The sequence below is a fragment of the Ochotona curzoniae genome, unplaced genomic scaffold, assembly GCF_017591425.1.
Source record: "Ochotona curzoniae isolate NIBS_2020 unplaced genomic scaffold, NIBS_Ocur_1.0 contig_1071, whole genome shotgun sequence".
NCBI lineage: Eukaryota > Metazoa > Chordata > Mammalia > Lagomorpha > Ochotonidae > Ochotona > Ochotona curzoniae.
Genome location: NW_024464939.1, coordinates 26786632 through 26802530, shown reverse-complemented (window position 1 = coordinate 26802530; position 15899 = coordinate 26786632). Strand labels below are relative to the sequence as shown.

The 15899-nt window shown below is 38.6% G+C and overlaps 1 protein-coding gene across 1 annotated transcript in view; it reads left to right on the top strand.

Moving 5' to 3' along the window:
- Positions 1-7519: 7519 nt before the first annotated feature.
- The window catches only part of CLVS1 (clavesin 1), a 156087-nt gene continuing 147707 nt past the window's right edge, over positions 7520-15899 (top strand). Inside the window, exon 1 of the mRNA XM_040995019.1 lies at positions 7520-7684. The gene's annotated coding sequence lies outside the window, so the exon portion shown is untranslated. The remainder of the gene's footprint in view (positions 7685-15899) is intronic.

Here is a 15899-nt window from a genome sequence, read left to right as displayed (position 1 = left end):
ATGCAGTGGTAAAACATTTCATAAAACTGCCACCTGAAGTAGCTTAGGAGTAAGGTTAGGAACAAAGAGAATTTATGTTTCTAGAGAGAAGTGGATAAAGAACAAAGTGTTTGCATTACATCTTCTTAATGTTTTCTGCATTTTGCAACATAATAAACAAATGTGCTGATTTTATACATTAAAATAAAAGAGGGCAGAGACTTTCAAAAATCCAAGATCTTGCCATGTTGGAAAAGTCAATTGACTTTAGTCTTTAAAGACAAAGGTAAAATTAAACAAGCATTTGAAGAGAAATCCAATAGAGCCAAACTTTTTTTTTTTTTTGCAAGACTCGGATTAAAAGTGTGACTTTCATTACTATTTAAAACCGCCTCATAATTTAGATGGTTTCAATGAATATATCAGGTAAAGATCCTAGCTTTACTAGTACTGCTTCAGAAAGCTCACATAAATTATGACAGGCATGGAATAAATAAATGCAATTCATAAGATCTAGATTTCCAAACAACTATGGTATGATTGCTAAATATGAAAATTATTGAGTAGATGAATATCCAAAATGTTCAGAGAGATATAATTTTAGTGGAACTACTAGGATGGAGTTAAAAAGCCTTTAGAGACTTAGAGCATTGCATCCCTTGTAAGGGGGTAGGCTACGATTCAGTAGATTCCCCAAGGACACCAGGATACATGTGTTTCAGGATATTCTAGACATTACATTCTGTCTGTAACTACTTGCTTGAAACTTCCTTACATGAGAAATTGGCTAGGTGTGAAATTAATTTGATCTCAAATATTTAATATCATTCTAAAGGAACTTTACCCAGAACATATTGAAATATGCTGATCTGGGAATATTTATGTCTAATGATGTAACTCTGAAGACTGTAACTTTGAACCAATAAGAATATGAAGCATGTTGCCACCACTCCTATTTAGGTAACTGAAACACCCAATCTGCTCCAACATGGTCCTTCTTAAGGTGAGTCTGTGGCTTCGGCACCCCAAATCTTTCCAAGAAATAATGAAATGTCAGTGATCAGAGGACATCATCTGAAGGTAGCCTGGAAACAGGAAGACTGACCAGGTTAAGGCTTTAGTCTTGAGTTCCTATCTTTTTATCTTGCTTATTCCCTTAGTCTTTTGAGGAGATAAATGCTGTTTTATAAATGGTTCATGTGGTTGACATAGTTCCTTTCATGCATTCTGGCCACGCAGAAGAACTGGGTGTTTGCTGTGACCTAAGTAAAACAGAAATTGAAACCAAAATTATGAATTCAAATTCAACCCAAGAGTACATTCTGTAATTTTAACTTGGTAAGTCATCAGGAAATATAACAGAAAAGCAGGGACCTCCCAACCTACAGCATCAGAGGTTATAGAAAACAAAGGGATAGAAAGATTTTCCCAGAGGACAGAGTAAGGTCTAATTAAGGAAATTCCCTTGTGCCCAACTTAGGAGATCTTCACATCAAATTTGTTCCGTACATTTTCAGAATTCCTAGGCTCAGGAATAGTCAGGTAGCTTCCTTCATTCCTTTTCTGAATGGGAGTGATTGTTCAGTTCCCCTGCCTCTTGTTCACTACTATGTCTTGATATGTTGCTGGAAGAGGTTGCAGATAATTTGTATTTTTAGTTTCTATAGCTTCAGAACAAGAGGATCCGCAATGGTAGGCATGAGGCAACTGCATAACATTTAAATATACAAAACTTGAGGAACGGTGTAATGACTGCAAGATCCATTAGAGGGGTTGACTTTAATCTCTGTATGATGAAAAAACAGCAAGGGTGTTTTGTGCAGCCGTAAGTTCAGCTGTTGCAGAACTGACTGTTCACCAAATATGCTGTTGATTGTTCATATTACCAAATCCTGCTGCACATAAACAGGATCATGCGACTTGCTCTGGCCAAGGACTTTGAACAGAGGTGATGTGTATCACTTTCCAGCCTAGACAGTATAGTAGACACAAATTCTCTATGTGTTGTTCATTGCTGCTATGGCAAATCCTCCTTTGGCCCCTGGGTGACTACAGAGAACAAACCCCTAGTTTCCCCCTAATCCTTATTCCCAGTGTAAACAATCAAGAAGCCATTGGGAGAAGTCAGTGGCACTGTAGAATTTATTTTTTTCAGTGTTACCTAGCTTATCCTGATTGATACAAACTCTCACATTTAAGAATTGGCACACACATCAAATAATGGACATTTTGGCAGCAAACATTTATGATAATGTTTTGGGATTCACATTAGGAAATTGCAGGGAGAGCAAAATGTATTTCATCTAACAAAAATATTTTTCAATTATGATCTGATTTTTTTCCTGACATATCTTCTCAACGTTTCAAACTGTAAGCTTGACAGTTGACCAGTAGTGTATTGTTTGCCATTGTGATTTTTATGGTTCTAATATTTCCTTCTTCTGCATTAAGATTTCTTCAGGTATATGTCCTTGGTTCATCTCTCCCACCTTCAGTGCACCCTTACATAACCAGGGTCTTCCCCTGTCACTGGCCAAGCCACCTTTTCATAATCTACATCTACATTACAGGAAACTCCAAATTAACAGAATCCTTGACAGTAGCTGACAGTGGCATGACAGGCACAAGGTCAGGCAGCAGGAAATATGCTTGTGAGCAGGCCTCGCTTTTGGCCTTGTCATTCACTGCTTATGCACAAAGGGGTGCAAGGAGGAGTTCTGGCAAACAAATACGTAGGCAGCTGCAGAGAAAGGAGCTGAAGTGGAGGCTGAGCAGAATGTGCATAATCTTAGCACAATGTCAGTCAGGGTAAGAGAAGAAAGAATCTTGGTTTGTGTTATCAGGAAAAAGCTTTGAGCAAAGATATTCTGAGTCCCAGGAAACAAAAAGAAAAACTCAACACAATGAATGCCTGACTACTCAGTAAAGCACAGTTGTTCTAGCGAAGAAATTTTAAATGGCATGACCAAACGAGTCCTATCAGAGATACCATGGGGATCATATTCATGAACTTTTATTGGCCTTTTGAGAAAAAGAGAATATTTTACTAGATCTACTTAGTATATGTGCTCTAATCATAAGTAAAATTGACTTTTAAACATCTTGTTTATGCATTTTTTAAAAATCTGGAATGCACAGTTACAGAGAAAAAGGGACACAAAGGGAGAGGTGTTTTACCCACTGGTTCACTTCTCAAATGACCACAATGACTAGAGCTGAGCCAATCTGAAGTCATAAGCCAGGAGCCTCTTCTGGGTCTATCATGTGGGTGCAGGGGCCCAAGGACCTATCCTTCATTATTTATAAGCCTGGAGCTGGACAGGAAGTGGAGCAGCTGGCACACTCATCAGAGTCCATATGCGATGCTAGCACAACAGGAGGAGGCTTAGCCTACATGCCACAGCACAGTCCACACATATATTTTAACTCTGAACTCTTAACAGCAAAAGTGAATTAACATGTTGGAATTTTTTGTGATATATGTAAATAAAAACATAAGTGTGCAGGTAACAGATAAAAGATTACTAGGCTATACAATCATAAGAGGCCACTGTCATATAGAGCAGTTCATTATTATGCAGTACATGACTCTCCATATACAAGAATTACATATTACATATATTTATAACCCATATATCATATTAAATTTCTTATACCTCACTGGTTAGAAAATACAGATAAAACTTGGCAGATAAAACTAAAGGCAATATCAGTAGTGAGGTGTCGGGATACAGTGTGATATAAGGGCAACCCTTTGAGCTTTAGCCGACTCTGACAGGTGTCTCATATCCTATGGGACAAACAGAGCCATTAAGATAATGTGTCATTGTTATCTGCTGTTTGGAATGTGGACATTTCTTAAGAAAACAGCCTTAGAGATAGCAATGGACCACCTTTGTCTATAAAACCCTTTATACCTGCTTCAAGGTACAGGGCATTTTCTGATATATGATAGCCCAAGACTATGCTTCCATTTATGGTCCATAAAAATGACATTCTTTGTAATTTGGATTTAGTTTCCTTCTGTGGTATCATTACACTTTCCTCAATTTGTAATTTTTCTGTTTCTACTTTCCTGAAACAGTGAAGAATAATTGAAAGGGAGCATTGTTTAAGCAAAGGTATTGAAGTACATTTTAAATTTCAAAAAAGAGATTTTTAAATAAATGATAGATTTCTGAAACAATTAAGTTTTGGTGTTGTTTTTTATTTCTATAAGTAGAAATAGAAAAGCAAAAGAAAAGAAAACTCTGCTTTTTAAAATGATCAAGATCAGGAGTATATGAAGAGATTACAGTTGTAATTAATTGGAGAAAACTTTTTCTTTTAAAGAATTCATATATCATGCCACCTTACAAGTTTTGCCAATGATCAGCTTTACCTCAAAGATGCCCATTTGAGTTTATGTGTTCAAAGCTCAGCATGAACCTCACATCATTTCAGTGCACCATGTATTTACAGATAGATTTTCATGTAAAATTCATATTGTTGTCAAGTATCTTAAATCATCTGTATGTATGTGTGTGTGTGGATTGCATCATTCACATATTTATTCTTTCATTCAATGAATAATTATTGAACTCATGTAATGTTCCAGGAACACTTCTAAGTGCTCGGGGAGCAGTAATCAACAAACAGATGAGTTCTCTGCCACATGCTACTTACCTTCTATCGAACAGAGAGACCATAATGAAAAATTCTGGTAACTTTAAAGTCTTTCTGAAATATAAGACAGGGGCCCATGTTGTGGCAAAGTAAGTTAATTGGCTGTCATGACAGTACTCTTGCTATTAGAGTGCCACTTTAAGTCTCAACTTCTGTAGGAATCCAGTTTCTTGCGAATGAGCCTGAGGTGTTAGCACAAGTCAGTCTCTAAGTATTTGGGCCCCTGACACAAATGTCAGCATTCTGGATGGAGTTCTGGGCTTCTGGACCTGGCCTGACCCAGTACCATACTTCATCTGAGAAGTATGTCAGCAGACAGGAACCTCTTTCTCTCTGTCTACCTCTTTTTGTCACTCTGTCTTTCAAATACTAAAATAAACTTTTCAGAAGAAATGTAATAAACAACACATAATCAAACTCTCTTAGTTAAACACAGGGAAAAGATCCTTCAATATGCACATTAAAAATCAATTAATATACAGAAGAAACCCAATCAGACTCACTGGTGACCTCTCAGAGGAAACTCTACAGGCCAGAAGACAATGGTGTGACATATTCCAGATTCAAACCGGAAAAAATTTTTAAAAAAAAAGGGGGGGAAAAATTGTCAGCCCAGAATAACTTATCCTTGTCTTTGAATATGAAATAAAATTCTTCCACAGTAAAGAAAAGCACAGGGCCTGGTGTGGTATACTAGCAGCTAAAGTCCTTGCCTTGCATGTGCCAGGAACCCATATGGGTGCTGGTTCATGTTCCAGTGGTCCCGCTTTCCATTCAGCTCCCTTCTGTGGCCTGAGAAAGCAGTCTAGGATGGCCCAGGGCCTTGGTACTCTGTACCTGCATGGAAGACTCGATGCAGGCTCTAGGCTCCTGGCTTCAGATTGGCTTAGTTTCACCTTTGTGGCCACTTGGGGTGTGAATCATTGGATGGAAGATCTTCCTCTCTGTATATCCGCCTTTCCAATAAAAAATAAAATGTCTTTAAAAAAATGTTTTTTCTTCACTTTATTTTTCATTTCTTCAGTGACACATTAGTCATTCGGTAGCATGTTATTTAACTTCATGGTGTTGTTAATTTCTTTTTTCTTTCTGTTGTTAATTTTGTTTTGTGGCTTTTCAATTAAGGAGATGTATAGTAGCTGTGTAATGGGGACTGTCATATCTAGTAACATGTTATTTAACTTCATGGCATTGTAAATTTCTACTTTTCTTCCTATTGTTGATTTTGTATTATGACTTTTCATTTAAAGGGATGTACAGTAACTGAAATGGAGACTATCACACCAGATGTGAGGATACAATGCAGTATGCGTCTTTACTTCCAGACAAAGATGGACTCCCAATGAAACTGTTTTCTCTATCTTGACAATAGGGTGCTGGACTCTCTGCCATTGTTTATACCCGCAGTGATTGACATATAACTGTGTATGAAGAACTATAATTTAGTAATGATATAGAGGAACTAGTGAGTGGGGAGGTTGGGGAAGGGGATAAGGGAAATCCCAGGGACCTATGGAGCTGTATCATAAAATGATAATAATAATAATAGATAAATAACAGATTAAAAATACATATTTTAATGGATTCAAATATTATAGCTTACATAAAAATGCAGTGCTTTGATTAGTTCTTGAGGGTTTCTCTGACTATAAATTAAATTTATATTCAGAAATATTTTTCTGTCCATGTATTTCAATAAATAACCTGTGTAAGGTGATAGAAAAGTAAATTATTAGTTATAAATAAATAAATAAATTTTAGGCCATGACGAGTTTTGTGAAATAGCCATGCATAAAGATTGTGATTTTTTTTTTTACTATTATCTCAAGAATATTAAATGTGATTTAAAACTTCAGCCAAAATTGTACCTCGCTGCTAGTTTTAGGATTTACTTGATGGTTAAAAATGTGTTCATTCAGGAGAGAGGGACAGAAGGAGAGCGAGAGAGGGAGAGAGAGAGAGAAAGGAGATACCTTCTGTAGCTTCATTCCTCAAAGGCCCTCAGTGACCACAGTGGAGAAAGCTTAAAGGCAGGGTCTTCATTCACATCTCCTGTCCATGATAGGCATAAGACAATTTGAGCCATGGTATGCATGTTAGGAAGCTGAGATGGGGAGTCAGGAGCTCTGATGTGGTATGTGGGATTCTTAACTGGTCTTAAGCTACTTAAGCTAATTGATCTTAGGCTACAGGGTTGCTACCCTTGGTTATTTTAAGGTGTTTCTGTTTGGTGGGGAAGTTGACTTTAGTTTACAAATATGTTTATTACATGTTCCTCTTTCTTCTGTGAATTTGTTATTTACTCTGTCCTGTTTTCCGAGTGTTAGCTTTTTCTTTTGATTTATGATATATTTACGCATGGAAATACATCTGTTTCATTTTTCCCAGGATTATCATTTGTAGTTACATATTATGATGTATTGATTTTTAGACGCATTTTTGTATCTATCCCAAATACTGATATTTTGTCTTGTTTCTATTTCTCCTGTGCCCAGAAATTTATGGTTTTTGAATTTTTTTTGAGTACTGTGTAATTTTTATAATATGAGGCTTTAATTTGAGTCTCTTCAAATAGCTCATTTTCTTAACACGACTTATAAATAAAGTAATATGTTTTTCCCCGATGTTTCTGGCTACTTTCTCATATGCCACATTTACAGACACACACACACTGCTGTTTGATGTGTTACACTAATCCGTTCTGCTTTTAAAGATTGTGTGGGGAGTGAAAATTCTGGTACTTAGCTGCAGATGGTTACAATGGTTACAATGGTCTGGCACTGTCTTGTTGGTAAGTGGGAGAGCAACGTGCGGAGGCATTTAGGACCCAGGGGAAAGCCAGGCTGGATATTGAAGGACCGAGTCTCCAGCGCACGCCTCCTACCAAAATCCCAGCCCCGTGGAGCCAGGTTCTCATTCACAGCTTCTAGAGAAATCTGAACCGGCACCTGCCAGAATAGGGGATCTCACCCACCCAGTTCAGCAGCGAGGACACCTGCAGGAACACATTCCCAAAGCAAAGCGGGGCGGCCGAGTGAAGGTATTTGTTGCCTTTTTTCTTCCTTCTGTGTTTGCAGCGCCTCCCCACCTTTCCCCGCTCCGGCGGAGCCATGGCTGCGGTGTTTCAGCACTTGGGTGCGCGGACAGCTCCCATCTGCAATCTCTCCGCACTCTCCCTGGTGCGCCCCACACCACCATCCCTGAGGTCCATCCTCCAACCCGAGCCGGGTCTGCTTTGCGCTCCTTGCTCCATCTCACCCATCTCCACCATCAGCGTCGTCATCTCCACCATCACCAGCCGGTGCGGTAACTCCAGTGCACACTTAGACAAAGCCTGAGGTCCACAGGGTAGAGTGGAAGAGCTCAAGTTTACAGGCATGGGAAGGAAAGTTCAAGCAAAAGACACCCCAGAAAACAAAAGGGATGTCAGACTGGGAAAAAGGGAAAAAGGGAAAGTAAAGGCAGGAAGGCGAGACCTAGGCTCAGGGACAGATGGGGCACTTGCCAGACACCAGCAGTTAGCCAGCTGCCTTTCAGCGGATTACCGAGGCTGTTTAGTTCAGGAAATTAACATTGCCTGAGGCGTAGTATAATTCGAGAAAAAAACAAATGCAAGCTCAACCGGGGTTTCTGATTTTCCAATGGAGAATCACCAGGAAGCGAAGCGGGGAGCTGGGGGTGGGGAGGGGAGGGAAGGGTGTCTGGTGACTCATATTCACCCACACTTCCCTTTACCTTCCTAAATGTTGACTGTAGAAACTCTGAGATTAAGTTTTCCGGTGAAATCGTTTGTAAAATGGAGACATGGTAGATTAACTCTGTGATCAGAAAGAAAATTAAAAAGATGGTAATGATGAAAACCCAATAAATGGGGCTCGTGTAAGAAATGCTAAAATCCCAACAAATGGGGCTCTCACTGGAAAATGCTGGTTATTCAGAGGTCTCATTCTGTCTACTTATTTCATGTCCATCTTAAATCTGTTTTTGAAGCGAAGAAGGAAGCTCCCTTTCCCAAATGGCCAAAGAAGCAATGGCCTTCAGAGCAGATGGTCTGGCTTTGTTCCTCTCTAGCTGAAGACTGGCTGAAATGCAGGAGGCAAGATTTTTGTATGCTTTTTCAGTTAATCAGGCAATAACACCATTTTCCTATAATATGAAGAATAGAGGCAAAAAATTGAAAGGGCAGTTTAGGTAACTGCATTTTACCAGGCTGCCCTCCTACGGAGCTATCATTTTCCATCTCAGTTAGGGGGAAGTTGGAACATCATTCAAATCTGATTAATTTGAAGTCAAACTTCCAAATCTAAGTCACAATGCCTCTTTGGTATTCCCAGATCATCTGTGACTGAAGAGCTGAAATAAGGTGTTTAAGTCTCACAAATACGGATCTTTTAATGGAGATGAATTTAAACTAATTCTATACTGAGTGGCAAATGAGTGGTGGTTTTTTTTTTTCTTGCAAGTTGTTATTCATAAAATCAAAATCTGAAATAAAAATGAGCTGTATTTAAAAGAGAATAGTGCTAGGTCACATGTAACAAGAAAGTTTGCATCAGAGCACAGAAGAGCTTTGTTTAAAAATTACCCTTGCACATCAATTCTGCCCCTTAGAAAGGAGACAGTGAAGCAGGTTTTGTCTAAACCAGCTTGCTCATCATTACAGGCACAGCCAAATAGGTAGTCCTGCATAAATGTTTTCTGGAAGAAGTTTTAGGGAAAATTCATGCTTAATGCTGTTTGTAACTGAGACATAGTAGCATTGTGTCAAAAGTTACTGTTACTAATTAAATAAACATAAATGTAACTCCTTTTGCCACTTAATTGATTCACTTTGCAACACAAACCAAAAATTCTTGAAAATATTTGGTGATAATGGATTTTAGAGAAGAACATGTGTTCCTCCCTGCATTACTGTTAGATTGGTGGTAATCATGGTAAGTAAGTGCTCTTCAGTCTCTGAGCAAGGGGATCTTAAGACTTCTTTATCTGTCTGTACAGAATGATTCAGCCTAGACAGTTTTTAAGTGTGCGTGTGTCCGGCTCTGGCTTCCTCACATCAGAATCTCAGGCCAGAAATCCAGTCCCTCCCATGCTGCTGCCTTCTTGTGCTTAATACAATTTCCTGATGCAGAGGAAATTTCAAACCAATGAACTCTGGTGAGATTTACAGGCATCTGTCTTAGAATATATGCCTTTCCCTGATGGAAATATTGGGCTGAGTTATAATTTTTACAGTTTGCCGCTGTGCTGGCTACACCACTTTTTAAATAATCGAGTGCTAATTTACTTTTTTCAGATTTTCAATAATTGAACCTTCTCATTGTTGTGAATTTAGATGCTGGTAGGGAATGTTTTCCAGTAGAATTGCATGCTATACTTTGGAAGATGAGCTTATAGAATGGTGTTTTGTTTTCAGAATCAAAGCACAAAACTGAAAGTCTGCAGGAAGTTAAATCCTGAACTGTTAGAACTGGTGGTGTCTCCTCACATCTTCTGCTGTGGCCTAGAGAGATGTCTGTTACATTTCAGGAGTCTATTCCCAGTTTTGCAAAATCATGCTTAGTAAAGGCACTCAGGTTGACTGATGTTCTCTGCTGTTCTTGTGCAGTGTCTTGAACAGGAGATAACACAACAGAAGGAATATACAAAATGTGAAGTTTGATCACGTACGCTTGGACCAGAAATACTCCACCCTATGTAGGCCATCTGTAGCCCCTAGTGATGGACTCAAGTGTTCTTTTTGTAGAGAATTGATCCTTCATTTCCAATCCAACTTTTTTTCTTAGCTTAAGTAAAGTTTGTGTTATTTTGCCTTATATTTTATGGATGTGAAAACACATCCCACACCAAACTCATTTCCCTTTCATTTATTTAGACAATGAATCTGTTATTCTTTCCTCCATCTCCTACATCCCACATCCCTTTCATATGTTGTGTCTGCTCTTTCTCTTCGTGAACCAGTATGGTGCTAGGGAGTATCAGAGAAAGTATCCTGTGTGGCTAGTGTATTCCCTGTGAATATTTCTTCCTAAATTATGAGCCAGCAACAGTTTCCCCTGTATGCATTTCAGATCATCTGTTCTTGTGCTCTGGATGATTTTAGCCAAATCTTCACATCCTGATTATTGTACAGACCACTGACTGTCCCGTTTCTACCTCTGTGCCTTAAAATAGCACCACTTCAATGCAACTACTGGTACTACCTAGTGATCTTATATAAAGTTTTATACTTTTATGTGTGCCAGATAGCTTATTCTGTGCTAACAATTTTATGGTTTTAGAGGAAGTAGGAGGGAAGTGGTGGGCCTGGGATAGCAGTAGGGGAAGGGCTCAAACCACAGGTTCCATAAGTAAAAGACTTCTTGATGTATGATCCAAAAAAAAAAAGAGAAAGAAAGAAAGAAACCAAACTTGCCAGCTTTCTGTTTCCTTCCTTCCTTTCTTCCTTCCTTCCTTCCTTCCTTCCTTCCTTCCTTCCTTCCTTCCTTCCTTCCTTCCTTCCTTTCTTCTTCCCTTCCCTTCCCTTCCCTTCCCTTCCTTCCTTCCCTTCCCTTCCCTTCCCTTCCCTTCCCTTCCCTTCCCTCCCCTCCCCTCCCCTCCCCTCCCCTCCCCTCCCTTCCTTCCCTTCCCTTCCCTTCCCTTCCCCTCCTTCCCTTCCCTTCCCTTCCCTTCCCGTCCCCTCCTTTCTTCTTTCTCTTTCTCCCTTCTCTCCCTTCCTTTCCCCTCCCCTCTTTCCTTCCTCCCTCCCTCCCTTCCTTTCTTCCCTCCTTTCCCCCTTTATTCTTTCCCTTTCCCCTCCGCTCCCTTCCTTTCCCTCCTTCCTTCATTTCCTCACTACCTCCTTCTTTCCTTTCTTCTTTCCTACAATTCATTTGTAGAATGCACAAATATGCACTAAAATAATTAACAGATCACCTGACGGGCTATTATGAGTGTCATTTATTCATAAGGATGTTTTCTTTTGCTCTTGGACATTTACACACTGTTGTCCACAATGGGCTCTCTGATTTCAGGTGTAATGGAAGTGCTGCCACCTTCCCAAAGTTTTCCAGTAACTGCAGATCTTCTAGGCCAGCGTTTCTCAAGTGTCAATGTGGGTGTGAGTTGGCTGGGGATCCTATTAACACTAGGTATTAAAAAATGTGGATGGGTACTGACATTCCGTCTTTCCAACTCTTGGATCCTGCTGATCCATAATCCATCCTCTGACATCCAGAATTCTCTCCCTCAACATTCCTAGCTTTTAGATCTGATTTTTAAGTAATGGCACTCTAAAACAAAACAAAGTCCAGCTAACTTTTGGGGGATTAAGAGCTCAAAAACCACATTTATAATTGAGAAGAGAATTACACCAAGAATTCCTTTAAAAAAAGAAAAAAGAATTCCTTTGCCTCTCCTTTACCCAATAGCACCCTGCTGTGTTACACTTTCACGGGGCAGTTTTCTGAATTCTGAGATCTCTGCTCAATCACATAAGAAGAAGGATCCCAACTGTAAGCCTGCGATAGGCAAACTTAGAGTAGGAAATGGATGATAGGTAAACACAGAGTAGGAAATGGGACAGGTAGATTTAACGACCATCCTTGGGAATCATGCCTTTTTATTTTTCTGCAGAGCTTTTTCCTCTAAAAAGAGGTGTGCATTGTTAGAGAAACAATTTTTTTCCATCATGAGTTCAAGAAAGTATCAAGTGTTAAGTGTTCCTCCTTGATACTACTAAGAAGCACAACCAGCTGTTTTTAACTTGGGTCTTCGACTGCCAGCAATTTCTTATGATGATGTTTAGTAGAAGATGAAACATTACAGTGTAATATTTGTGTCTTTACAATTTTCCTTACAGTTGATCTCTATTTAAAAGACTGAACTTATCACACTGTGCCCCCACAAATGAGTAAAAATAAAATAAAATAGGCACATTGAAGTGTAAAGTAAATGTTACTTCTCTGAAAAACTTTTCTGCTTAACACAATAAAGAGGAAGAAAAATGTTGCCACTTCTCTGTAAACTGGCTTCCCCTCAGCTCCTAGCATCATTTTTACTAAAACAAATTCAAAAGAGAGAAGACTTACAGATATTTTTAGAACACAAGCCACAAATGTCTGCCTTTACTATTATTGAATCCCAGTCTGTTTTAATTCTAATGGATACCTATTTAGGGTTGAAATTCGCAGTGTATCTACTTTGATGGAACTCCTTACAACTTACTTTTTTGTCTAAGCTTTATTTATTTTATTTGAAAGGCAGATTTTATCAATAGAGAAGATCTTCCATTTACTGATTCACTTCTCAAATGGCCACCAGTGGCCTGCCTCTTATGAGCCTCTTACACTCCTTTGAGTGTAGGATCTCATAGGCCTGAGCCTCCTCTGCTGCTTTCCCATTCCATAAGCAGAGAGTTAACTGGACTGGGACTTGTGCCATATGGAATGCTGGCGCTATAGAGCAGGGTACTCTGCCATGCATGTCGTGTCTTCCTTGTTCCCAATTTGCTTAAGAGCAGGAACAAAGGGGATCTTGGCTGCTATTTTTAAGAAGCAAGGGAAACTACACAATAAGTATTTGTGTGGTATGAGCAAGTCTGGGCTAGGGCTGAACTATAGGTGAAAGACCATTAACAGTGATCCTGAGGCTAAATTCTGATCATGTTACCATCTCGGGTGATTATAAGTCTCCTGTTTCTCCTTCAGAATATTCTCCTTGCCCCTGTATCAGTTGTTCATATCTGCAAACCGGGTAACATTAGATGAAACTCAGTAGAATGGAGACCATTTTTTTACTCACTGGGTTTCATTTATTTCCTAGGCTTTTTGCTGGTTTAAGCAGCGTTTAATCTGAAAATCCATTGGTTGGAAAGAAGATTCTTTTCTGATCTGCCTCAAAGAAATGTGTAATCAACCGATCTCTGAGATTTAAATGTAGGCTTTCACTGACAGTAGGGGAACATATCCTCTCTAAAGAAAGCTTTCAAATAAAAAAGAAAAAGACTTTTGCTCACTGTGATTTTCAATTTTGGTCTAGATGTATCAGCACCATCTATTTTTATTTCATCCAGCATAAAGACTCTTTCTGACATTCTTTGGTGAAAATACCTACTCAGTTTCAAATTTCAGCTGAGACTTTAGAGAGGTGAACAGTTATGAGGAGTAACTCAATGTAATATGCATTTCATGTTTGGAAACAAATTTCGTACTTGCTGATGGATAGTGTACTTGGTTGGTACAATTTTACCATAGATTCAGTTTTCATTCTTTTGTTGTAAGGGCAGAGTTTTCAGTTTATATTTGCATTGATTTAAATTTTATGTGCATTTAAAATTGCTCTCTGCATTTTCAGGAACACTCAGAAGCATACAAATTTGAAGAGCTATTCACAAGTTATTTATAGCCTTACATTTTCAGTAATATTTAAGTTTTACAGATTTTGTCATTGTGATCACAACAATGTTCTCCTTTGACCCAAAGTTGTACAACTTTAGATCCCTTAAAGGATTTTCTTTAGGGCAGGTGGGATGTGGAAATGTGCTTGCTATGTGAGCAAATCTGAAGGCGCTGATACTCAGAATGATGTTCAAGAAGGCACTTATTTTGGAAGGAAGGTCAGAGTCATAGAGAAAATGCACATCAGTAGATTTAAGTACAAATCTTTATTCTTTCACTTGTACTTTATCTCAAACTCATATTCACCCATTCATCGAATAACAAATGAAAGTAATTAGTATTATGTTAATTTCATCTGATAAGGAATAACCTAGCTTTAATGATTGGTATGAAAATTAGATCAGGTGGCACCCAAACCCTTGGCACACAATAGATACCAGATATTTGTTTCCAACTTTAATGCTATATAATTGTCTGATTTTAAGTCAGTTTTTTAGCTCTTAAATGCCTCAATATCTATATATCATCAAGAATGGTACAGTTAGTATAAAGATTAGTATATTACAGTTAGTATAAAGTATATTCATTTCACAAACACTTGAACTTATATTATTTAATGTGGTTTTATCTTGACATTTCCCAGAGAATGATCTTTCGTCTATTACAGAATCTTTGTAATAAAGAATGAAGACAATTGATATGAAACACTTTGGAATAATACATACATGGCTACATATTTTCAGATAAGATACTGCTGTTATTCTATTTTTCTGAATAGTTAATGCATATTTCTGAAGATAACAAAACAAATGAGAATGACTGATGATAAACGAAACAAAATATATTTTATGTGATTTTACTCTTCTTTCTGGAGGGCTTTTTATACTTGGACTTCTTGATTCATAAAGATTACAGATACGGTATTTGGACACTATGCTTTCTTTCCCTCACACAAAACTAATACCACCTTAATTCCTAAGTTGTTATGAAATCCTTAAACTGGAAGTGGAAAGTATCTCCTGAGAGAGTACATGCGAGTTACTCTCTGTGTGTTTGAAATGGTCTGTAAAAACAGGAACTTTTGGACTTCATCAGAAATAAGGAGTTGGTTTCAGACTATGTCCAAAGTGCTATGTTTGCATACAAAACACATTTCAATGCCAAAAACACATTTGGTGCTCTAGCAGGCATAGCATGGTGTGACTCCTTCAAAAAGAGTTGCTGGGTTTTGGATCTGTCATTTTTACCAAAGAAAAACATGTGAAGGAAGTGACAGTTGGAAAAAGCATGGACAGTCAAGTTAGGAATCATTCCTGTTGAAGGGTAGGGATGATAATTAAATTACATGGGAGGATCTACTCTGCTGTTAGTATATTTAGGCTCTCAGAACAGTGTTAAATCTGGAGGCAACTTTTGGGAAGGAGTGTGGGGTGTTGCAAGTGAGAGTGACTGAGGGTCACATAGGTCTTAAGCAGTAAATAATGAAACTTCACTGCTGTACCTAAGAGGCAGTGTACTGGCACAGGCTTGTGCACAGCACGTTAGGCTGCCACGCAGGATGCCTGCATCCTAAATCAGAGTGCTAGTTTGAGTTCTGGCCACTCCACTTTTGATTCAGTGTTTTTGATAATGGGTCTGCAAAAGCAGTGGATAATAACCCAAGTGCTTGGTTACCTGCTACCAGTGTGGAAGATGAGGAAGGAGTTTCTGGCTACTGGCTTTGGCCTGGCCTATCCCCGACTATCTGGAGAGTGAATTTCAGATAAAAGATCTCTCTTTCTGTGTCTCCCTTTCCCTGTCAATATGGCTTTAAGTAAATCAATCAATTAGCCAAACAATCAGCTGATACTTTATTATTATTTTTTTAATCAACTGATA